Consider the following 11,659-nt stretch of genomic DNA (forward strand, 5'->3'; position numbering starts at 1 on the left):
CTTCTGAAGTAGATTTTTGTTGGGCGAGAAAATTCGTGTGCAGTCTAGGCACATTCCAACCAACAAAAAACCACTCTGGACAAAAGTCGGACGATCGGTCGATAAACGTTGCGTGTGTACGGCTTAATCAAACAATACAAATACATCATGTGTCTAATCATTGGGTTGTATCTCACAGAAATGGAACTTCTCTTGCAGTGTATGATTAATTAAAGCCAACTAAGATGCAAGATACACTAAAAAAACAACTGGTAAAATGGTACAGGCCTTTGTTTAGTGGAGCTGATATATGGTCTTAAAACTTGACCATATTTGCTGTCAAAAGCAAGAGGGAGGCAGTGACTTGCGCATTTGCTATTGCAAATGCTGTAGCCCTTGCCAATGGCTTTGAATTAAACATGATTAATATACAGCAAAGGGAAATGAGGACACACTTAGTTAATTGTCTAGCAGAAAGGAAGATATGTGTTTCCACACAAATGTTTCTTTAACCACTTCTTACCCGCCCGCTGTCAAATGACGGCCGCGCGGTGTATCCATTGTTCTGGGATGCCATCATATGAAGTGCCGTTTTTCAGCTCTCCTCGCCTCACACTGTGACAGTGTGAGGCGAGGAGAGCCGATCAGCGGCTCCTCCTCGCAGGGGAGACAAGGACATGTAATCAGGGCACTAATCATCAGTGCTCTGATTACAGAAAATCGAAATAAAGTGCCAATCAGTGCCCATAGTGCTGCCAGTCAGTGCCTGCTCATCTAGGCACGGATGAGCACTGACTGGCAGCACTATGGGCACTGATGGTACTGCCCATCAGTGCCGCCCATCAGTGCTTATAGATGCAACCTCATCAGTGCCTTCTCATCAGTGCCGCCTCATCAGTGAAGGAGAAAAAAAATATATTTTCAAAATTTACTCACAGAAAATAACTTTTTTTTTTTTCAAAATTTTCTGTCTTTTTTTTTGTAAGAAATAAAAACCCAGCGGTGATTAAATACCACCAAAAGAAAGCTCTATTTGTGTGAAAAAAAAAAAGATACAAATTTCGTATGGGTACAGTGTAGCATGACCGTGCAATTGTCATTCAAAATGTGAGAGCGCTGAAAATTAGCCTGGGCAGGAAGGGGGTGAAAGTGCACTTGTAGGCAAGTGGTTAAGCGAGTTGAGCTTACAATTCACTGTACTTATAATATTTACAGGTCAAAAACTCCCATTCAGCTGTGTTGGATTTAAAAATGACGACAAGTGTGCGCATTCAAAAAAAAAAAAAGTTTCTATTGTCCTTCTTGCAAAGAGCAATATATATATATATATATATATATATATACACACACACACACACACACACACCAGAGGAGAAATTAAAAAAAAAAAAAAGTTATACATCACTCGATAAAATTAAAGGAACACTTTTCCTTTTTTTAGCATCAAGTCAATAAAACTCCTGGGATAATGATCTGGTCAGTTATGTAGGGGGGGGGGGGGGGTAATCAGTTTCAGCTGCTTTGATGTTAATCAAATAAACAGGTGCACTAAATGTGCAACATTGAGACTACCTCCAAAACAGGAATGGTTTTATAGGTGGAGGCTATTGACATTTGTTTCCCTATTCATCTTTTCTGACTGTTTTTCCCTAGTTTTGCATTTGGTTAGGGTCAGTGTCACTACTGGTAGAATGAGGCGATACCTGGACCCTATAGAGGTTGCACAAGTAGTCCAACTCATCCACCATGGCAAAATCAATACGTGCCATTACCAGAAGGTTTGCTGTGTCTCCCAGCACAGTCTCAAGAGCATGGAGGAGATTCCAGGAGACGGGCAGTTACTCTAGGAGAGTGGGACAGGGCCGCAGAAAGTCCCTCACCCATCAGCAGGACCGGCATCTGCTCCTTTGTGTAAGGAGGAACTGGATGAGCACTATCGGAGCCCTACAAAATGACCTCAAGCAGGCCACTGGTGTGAATGTCTCTGGTCAAATCGTCAGAAACAGACTTCACTAGGGTGTCTTGAGGTCTAAGAGATTAATCCTCCACCTTGTGTAAAAAGGCTGTTTGATCCTGTCTTCTCTGATCTGCCACTCCTTCCACTGACTCTTTAAAAAAATTCCTGACAAAACAGAATCCATGGCTGCACATGCTCAGTTTGGTGTGTGTGTGTTGCTAGAGTGCTTTTTTTTTTCTTGGAAAGATGCATGTGATTAGCACAAGGCCAATCAGTACTGTCCAGACAGAGGGTCAGGGGTCTTGTCGTCTTATAGGTCAGTCAGAAAACTCCTACAACCTTTATTCAGTGCTTGGCTGGACTACTGCCTGCTGATGAGAAAAGTTATTTAGCAAATTATATTTACTAAAATAATTGCATTTCCGTGTATTGTGGGGGACCAGATATAGTGAATGCAGGCTCCTGGGTTTAGTAACACTTTAAACCCCTTTGAAAATCTGTGGAAGTCCACAAACGGTCACCATCAAATTGAACTAAACTTGAGCAGTTCTGCAAAGATTGCAAAGTCTAGATGTGCAAAGTTAGTAGAGACATCTCAGCAGACTAAAGGCTGTAATTAAAGCAAAAGTTGGTTCAACAAAATACTGATATACAGTAAGGAGGTGATACTTTTTCCAACTCCAGTGATTCTGTTTTTGAATTTTTTTTCTGAGATGTTGGCGTTATATCTTTCACTTGGATGCTAAAAGTTGCACTAGTAAATATAGCTGGATAAAAAAAACTGATTTAAAAAGGGGGTGATTATTTTCTTTACCCACTGTATAGCAGCTTAAGTACTTTATAAATCAACCCGGGCATAATCTACTTCTCATATATAGGCTGTATAAGAATTGCTCAAAAACCGGAACCAAACAGGATCCTCATAGTGCAGAATTGTATTTCTGAATACTCCTATATATATATATATATATATACACATACATACACACATTTCAGCATGAACTGCACAGTGAAAATTCAAAGAGAATAGCTGTTGGCACTCACATATTTGGCCGCCGCATGAGCTTAATGCAGCGGCGTGATGTCAGCACGCAAAGCTCCACCCAACACTTTTTGTGCAACGGCACATCCTCAGGTCAAACTTGCTGACGTCCCTCTACCATGATTAAATGCCTACGCCGTGTCTCCCTGTTTGAATTGGATGGTGTAGCCATTTTATTGAAACCCGAGTGCAGCCATGCGCCCATTTTTTTAAAGCCTTTTTTATAGCCAGTTTTTCACCACAATCTTTTGGCTATTTTTTGTAGTCCATAATCCATATTAATTGTAATGCAGGTCACACGCCACCTTTCAAAAACGGGGTCTAAACTGATGATTTCAACATTTTAACAGACTTATACAGAACATGAAAATATTATATTATACAGCTGCTGACATTACATCACAATATAAAATATCTAAATATACAAAACAATCTGTAAAATCAGTGCCGTAAAAAAGGGGTCAGAAACTATTAGAATTTTTTTTTTTTTTTTTTTTTAAATCAACAGGTATCTATAAAACAATTAATAAACCGATCCACGTTGAGTCCATTGGATATAGCAGTTTTCATTTCATATATCCAACGTGTCTCTAATTTGGATTGCATGCCTTTTGGATCTCTGTGGTGGTATTTTCTAAAATAGGCTGATAAAATGTGACCTTTGAACCCTCATCTGATGTTATAGATAGGATAGACTAAGAGAACCTTGGTGTCGTTCTACCAATATATTGTTTTCCACAAGGGCATTGTAATTAGGTATACAACATAACCGATACTGCGTGAAATAAAAGGATCTCTCCTATTCTCTGCATGTTGTTGTGGAGCAAAATTTCACACATTTTCTCCATCTCTTGCCCTCAATAGTACATATTACACAGTACATGGGTAGAAGCCTTTTAGATTAGAGAACAACTCCACTCTGGTAGGGGAATTTATCACATTCGGGGCAATCTTATCTCTAAAATGTGGTAACCTCCTAAATACCACTTCAGGATTACCAGTGAGGAGATCTTGAGGGAGAGGGTTTTGCTTAGAGATCCCTCAATGTCTGCGAATAATTTGTCTAATATGGTAATGATGCATTGAAAAATTTGCAATAAACTGACATACTGTTCATGATCTGCTCTTTTCCAATTATAGGGCTAGGATGGACTCCCTTTCCATTCCCCTACTTGCTTTATAACTGAATCCAAATCTCCTTATTCATATCCTTTATCCAAAAATGTACTATTTAGTACTTGAGACAGTACAGGGTAATCTTCCATTCCATTACAGTTACGCTTCATTCACATAAACTGGCCCTTTGGCACATTTTCTAACCACATCAGATGGTGGCAACCATCTCTAAGAATAAAACTATTTCTGTCTGTTGACTTAAAGTGTATCATGTTATGTTTTACAAAGAGTTAAATCCAAAAAGTTGATCTTATTGTTACTATAGGTATAAGATAAGTAAACTCAATTATTTTTGAAAGTTTTTTTTTTTTTGTCTTCTCTTACAGCAATTAGTTTGTGATTGTCTACTACTGAATGATTAATCATTTTTATTTTCTATGTTTTTTATTTTACATGTTCGAAATAAAGTAAAACCAACTAAGATAACAAAATATTCAGATCATTACTATTCAAACATTCTATAAAGTTCAACAGGGAATCTTGATCCCTACTCCAATAAAAAATATCATCAATATAGCGATGATAAAAGGTTAAATCAGGCCAACTCCTTGTAAAAATCACCTCATTTTCCCATCTGGCCATAAACAGATTAGCAAGGCTGGGAGCGAACTTCACTTCCATAGGTATGCCCCTCTGTTGTACAAAAAACAAAAATAATCGTGTGACATAGGAAACTCGCAAAATAAAACTTTTGGGCCCCAAGGATGCGATCTGCCCTATCCAAATAATACTGGACTGCCTCTATACCATTCTTATGTGCTATATTGGTGTATAAAGATGTCACATCTGCAGTGACTAAGATAGTATTATCATCAGTCTTCATGTTTTTCAACTCATTTTACACTTGTTTTGTGTCTTTTAGGTATGAGGGAGTTTTCATTACAAGGGGTTATAGCAATTGATCTATATATTCCCCAATCCTGGGTAGTAAAGACATTATGCCACCAATTATGGGTCCGACAGCGGGATGTAAAGGATCTTTATGTATTTTCGGCAATTAATACATAATAGGGATCTTAGGATTTATTCTATCCTTCTTGTTTAGTATACCCCTTTTATAATCACATATTTCAGTTCCTGTTTGAATTTTATTGTGGGATCTCTGGAGAGGGGTGTGTATGTATCAATATTTATTGTTCCCAAATTTTTAATTTTTTTTTAAAATAATCCACCTTATAAAACCCCACTATTCCCTTTCTTTTATCTGCAGGTTTTATTACAAGATCATTCCTTTTCAACTCCTTTGTTAACCTGTTGATCTCTACCAGGGTTTTTCACCCTCAAATCCTGCATCACCACATCTTTAAAGACAGCAATATGAGGATTAGAGGCTGCTAGGGGATTGAAAAGTGATGCATTTTTAAAATATGTATGTTGATATTAAGCACTTAAATTAGAATTTCTTACTATAGTGTTAAACTTAGTTTCATTATTGGGGCATATTTTAAGCTTTTGAGTATTTCAAAATCATTAGGACTCAGATCCACTTTACTTAAAAATGTCCATGCCATTTACATTCTTCTTCTTTTTGATTATTTGTCCTCCTCCACCCTCTTTTTCCTCTTCTACGTTGATGCTTCTTTTCCTGACGTTGAAAGTCCTTCCCCCTAAAAATACGATTTTTGTAAAATCTTACCATAAAACCTTTTTCTCTAATGTCCATTGACCAACACAGCCTCATCTTCATGAGCTGTGTGGGTTATGCTGCCACCTGCAGGAGTAGTCTAGGCAGTACATTAGTACAAAGTTTTACATATACACGCCCACGGGGCTGTCCCTCTAGACATAACCCTCAGACACAGCCCAGCACATCAGTTTAGTTGCAAGCAGTGAAGAAAAAAAACAAAAAAAAAAAAAACATCCCCATCAGAGGGGCAGGTGCTGCGTCTGTCAATGGACATCAGAGAAAAAGATTTTACGGTAAGATCTTACAAAAATCGTATTTTCTCTATCGTCCATTGACAAACGCAGCCTCCTCTTCATGAGCTGTGTGGGACATCCCAAAACAGTATAGGCATGAGAGGTGGGAAAAACGCAACCAGAAAGTAACGAAAACACCAAAAGGCTAAACCTAGCCAACTGGGTAACATGAAGCTCAACCAAAACAACATGAGTTCACCCAGGTAAAATACCCCTAAGAGAATAAGAAAAAAAAAACATTATCTGATGAAAAAGCAGCCTGCAAAACCTTGCAGCCAAAAGAGGCATCCGAAGAAGCCAACAAATTCACCTTGTAAAATTTGGTAAAGGAGCGCACAGACGACCAAGTCGCTGCCTTACAAACCTGTACGACCGAGGTCTGATGGCGAAAAGCCCAAGAGGCACTCAGTGCTCTAGTAGAATGTGCCTTCACAGGAAAAGGAGGAATCTGACCCTTGAGTGAATAAACCTGAACAACCGTCTGCCTGATCCATCTCGAGATGGTCGCAACGGATGCAGCCAAACCTTTGCAGGGACCGTCCGTAAAAAACAAAGAGAGTTCGATTTTCTAAACAACTCAGCGACCGTCAGATAAACTCTTATCCCCTGAACCACATCCAGAGAGTGCAAGGCAATTTCCTTGGGATGCTTAGGCTTAGGACATAAGGAAGGCAACACAATGTCTTCAAAAAGATGAAAGTCCAACACCACCTTAGGGAGAAAAGACAGATCAGGGCGGAGGACCACTTTATCACTGTGGACCACCAAGTAAGGGGAACGACAGGACAGCACCACCAACTCAAGATACTCTGCGAGTAGAAGTGATAGCCACCAGGAAGGTAACCTTCTACGACAAGGAAAGCAGAGAAATCTCCCTAATATTCTCAAAAAGGAGGCTTTTGAAGAACAGACAAAACCAATTGAGATCCCACAGAGGTAACAGGGATCTCCTCAGAGGAGCCAGATGAAGCACCCCCTGAGTAAGAGTGCGGATCAAGGCATTAGTAGCCAATGGACGTTAGAAGTAGGGCCTAGGCCGACACCTGACCCTTGATAGTGCCCAATGCCAAGTGCTGCTCAATCCCTTCTGCAAAAAGGACAAAACCCTAGCTACAGAGAATAAGTGAGTGTGCAGCTGCAGCGACTGTAAGCAGGATGGAAGATCAGTCCTTGAGATAGGAGATCTTCCCGCAGAGGAAGTCTCCATGGAGGATCCACGACCATTTTTACCAATTCTGCGTACCAAGACCGCCAAGGCCTGTCTGGTGCCACCAGAAGGACCGGAATGTCTTCCGTCGCAGAAACCTCGGCAGGAGTACGAGTGGAGGGAATGCATAGATCAGGCAATACTGGCTCCAAGGAGCCACCAGAGCGTCTGACATCGGCCAGAGGGTTCCGAGACCTGGCCGCAAACCGCTTAACTTTCCTGTTGAGGCGGGAAGCAAAACATTTCCACGTCCGGGGACCGCCACCAGACACACAGGAGATGAAACCCCTCTGGATGAAGGGACCATTCCCCTTGATATAACACCTGACGACTCAGGTAATCCGCCTGCCAATGCTCAACACCCGGAATGTTGACTGTGGAAAGCCCAAACCAGAATCTCAGCCACCTCCCTGTCTGCCAGAGCACTCTTGGTGCCCCCTTAATGATTGATGTAAGCCACGGCCGTGGCAATGTCCCCTCAGTTCCAGAATATTGATGGGCAGGAAAGACTGTTCCCGCGACCAAGTCCCCTGGGTACAGAGCTTCCTCAGCACTCCACCCCAGCCTGACGTCCGTGGTGACTACCGTCCAAAACACCGGTAGGAATGATTTGCCCTGGCATAGGAGAGGAGCCACCAGGATAGAGCCGACTTGGTGAGATGGCTCAACCGACTCTTCAGATCCAATGACTGGTGATCCCTGTTCCATTTTGCCAGAATCTCCTTCTGCAACAGTCTCGAATGAGACTGAGCAAACAGGACTTCTTCGAAGGCAGAGACCTTCAGACCCAGGGCCCTCATGCAGACCTGCAAGGGGGACTGATCAGTCTCCATCAGCAACTGGAGCGCCTTTTGCAACTTTTGAAGCTTGTGCAAGGGGAGGAAGACCCTCGCCAGAGTAGTCGAGGATCAGCCCCAGATAAGTGACCCGCCCGGATGGTGTCAGAGCACACAAATTGAAAGTGCTCCTCTGCCACCGCAAAGCGGAGGAAACACTAATGTCCCTCGAAAATTGGGATGTGGAGATACGCATCTTTGATATTGATGGAGCTAGAAAATCCCCCCGATCCAAGGGTGCCACCACTGACCGAATGGACTCCATTCAAAACTTCTGCACCCGCACAAAGCGGTTCAGAGCCTTTGGGTCCAGGATTGGATGGACCTTACCCTCCTTTCTGGGCACCATGAACAGGTTTGAATAGAAACCTCAAGAGCGTTCCTGCGGAGGAACTGGCACAATCACCCCTTGAGCCAGGAGATCTAGCACAGCCTGCCGCAAATTCTTCAAACGCTCCAGAGACAGGTGACGATTCGACTGAAAAAACCTGTCCCCTGGCTGGGACCAGAATTCGATCTTGTACCCAGAACAAATCAGTGCGCGAATCGAATCAGTGCGTGAACCGAATCGTCCTGAATGAAGAAAGTCCAGGGTCCTTGAAAGAAGCACAGACGTCCCCCCACCCCTGAGACGGGTGAGGGCGCCCCTTCATGCTGAAGAGGATTTGTCAGCAGCACCGAACTGACCAGCCTTGGGCTTGCCACCAATGCTTTTTAGCCCCTCCAGAAGCTCTGAATAGCTTACCTTTTTCTTGCACCCTGGAGGCACGAAAAAAACATTTGTGAGCAGAAAAGGAGGGACCCCGCTTAGTACAGGGTGCCTTACCTTTGGAGGATTGGGGAAGAAGAGTACTCTTCCCGCCAGTCAAGCCCTTGATCAACTCATCCAAAAAGAGTCGCCAAACAAATGTTCTCCCAGAAAAGGGAGATCTGCCTGGGCTTTCTTAGAAGCCTGGTCAACCAGCTCTTCAGCCAAACCATGCGTCTCACGGCAATTTCCACAGCCGAAACCCTGGCCACCAGGGGAGCCGCGTCCATAAACGCATCACACAGGAACACAAGGGCCTGGAGTACCTGGTCCAAAAGTTCCAGCTGTATTGGGGGAACCATTGCAGGGTCCAAAGACCCCCGCAAACCCCTAATCCATTCCGTCACCGTCTGTGGGACTAAAACAGACACAAACACCGGTTTGAAAATGGAACCCGCCAGCACGTGAAGATGGCGGGAAAGGGATTCCACCCGCCTGTCCACCGGATCCGTAAAGACCGGAGAATCTTCCACAGGCACAAGGGTAGATCTGTTTAATCTGGAGACAGGATGGGCCACTTTAGGAGGCACAGTCCAACGGTTGGAAACTTTCAGCAAAAGGGTATCGGTGTTTGAAGCGTTTTGGCACCACTAACACATGATTAACGCGCCACCATTGATCCATTCACAATATCGTGAAAAGTGTTGGGACAGGGGAAAACCTTGCCAGATTTCTGAGACTTTTGGGAGCCAAAAGCCACCAGTGTCCCGGTCTATGTGGGCTCATCAGTCAATTGTAAGGTTTCCCGTGCTTAAATAATCTCAATATTGAACCCTACAGACTAAAGGGCCATACACACTATAAGATTTTCTGAAGACTTTTTCCTTCAGATTTACCTTTTCTATGTAGTGCAAGGGCCTGCCAGATTGCATACAAATTGAAAGTGTTTAGGTTTGACCTCATATTATCTGGTTTTGGTAAATCTAAAGGAAAAAAAGTCTTCAGAAAATCTTAGTGTGTATGACCCATAAGACTGGGATGCCATTAAAGTTCATGTGCGTGTAAAGGCAAGCGTCCCAATACTTTTGGTAATGTATTAAATGTTTGTTCTTGGGTTTAGATACTCAAACATAAATCTGTCAAGACAACAAAAAATTATTGGACATGCCACTGCCTGTTTCTGAATATTCTGATTGATGGGCTCTTCTGCTGACCCTCTGGTGACTTCTGAGTCACTGACCCAGAACAAGCATGCAGATCAGGAAAGGCAGAGTGAAGTGATCACTCCTAATTTGCATCCTTTGAATCAGTGACTTAGAAAGTACTGAAACCACTGAATCACTGACAGCCAGGACACTAGTATTTTCTGAGGGAATGCAATTTCAGCATCCACACACAGCCACTCTCGCTCACAACAGGTTCAGGCCAGGGTAATATTTTTTATCAATAATCTTTACTTTGTAACTTTCAATCATAAAGGTGGAAAATGTGTAAGATAAGAGCAGTCCTTATATGAAATTTGTGATAAATCATAAACTGACAGTTTTAAAATCCTAACAGTAGCCACACATGTAATATAAACATTCAACTGATCATCTGATATGACTACACTGATCAATCAAATAACAATCGCAAACTAGAGACCCTCCAATTGGTTTTAGAGAGCCCTCAACTGAATCCAGCTCCCTCGCATCGATAGCCTGTGGCGGAGTTTTTCCAATCGATTCGGATTGCTCCAAAAATTGTGTTCCCGGAGAAACAATTGTATAAAAAGATCAATAGTACAATCCGTTTTTGATCGATACTATGTGGAACAGTAGTGGGCAGCAATTCCAAATTTTTTGTTCCATTTGATATTTTAACCCTTTCACTGACACAGACATAACTATTACATTGGTGGCAGCGCCGGCATCTAAACAAACTTCGGGACCCGATCGGACCACCCATTAATCTCTATGGGACGTCGGATGTCCGTGGACATTTCCACTGAGACCCGCCGGCATCCTATCTGCTACAAACAGACGTGTGGAATACGTTCACCATCCGTCCGGCGGATTGGATGACAAACTGACATGGAAACAGACAAGCGGTTAGTTTACATATGACCTCCCCATAGAGGAGAGTGGGGCTGTGTCCATGTCCGTTCTGTATAGCAGAACAGACACGGATCTGTCATCCGCCTGCCAAGCAGGTGGATCTGCTTGGACAAAGTCCGGCCTGTGTGAAAGGGGCCTTATTCTACAGACTGCCAGCTATGTAAATAAAGTTGGCCATACACCGTTTGGCTAACCGCTTTCTTCAGCCATAAGTGTGGATAGAAGAATTCCTCCTGCCGGGCTACTGCAGTCTAACAGTCACCGCTGGTGGTTGTCTGAATACCCAGACAGCAGCTGCAGGCATTGTTTGGCTGAGTTTTCCGCCCTGGGATAGGGCTGACAGAGTCACCAACATATTGAATTTCCGACTGGTTCATCATGAACCAGCCAAAATTCACACAGTGTATTTCCAGATTTATTTAGGTAGCTCATCCACCTCCTTGTGATAGAAATGGTAAAAAAGGTTTACAAAAACTTACATTTAATTAAAAAAAAAAAAAGCCCTGATGTAGTTTTTCACCAATTCATGGATGCATGTAAATTGTAGGCTTGACATACGAGGGTTCTTCAAAAAAGGTTCCGCACTTTATTTTCTAAGTTTCGCAGCCATCTTCACCACAGTGTGACAACTCCTAAGGTCCACTTGGCGGAGACTGCTTTGCTCAGCAGGGGATCGAACCGTGGATTTCCACTGAGCA

The sequence above is a fragment of the Pelophylax lessonae genome, assembly GCF_965119305.1.
Source record: "Pelophylax lessonae genome assembly, chromosome: 13".
Lineage (NCBI taxonomy): Eukaryota > Metazoa > Chordata > Amphibia > Anura > Ranidae > Pelophylax > Pelophylax lessonae.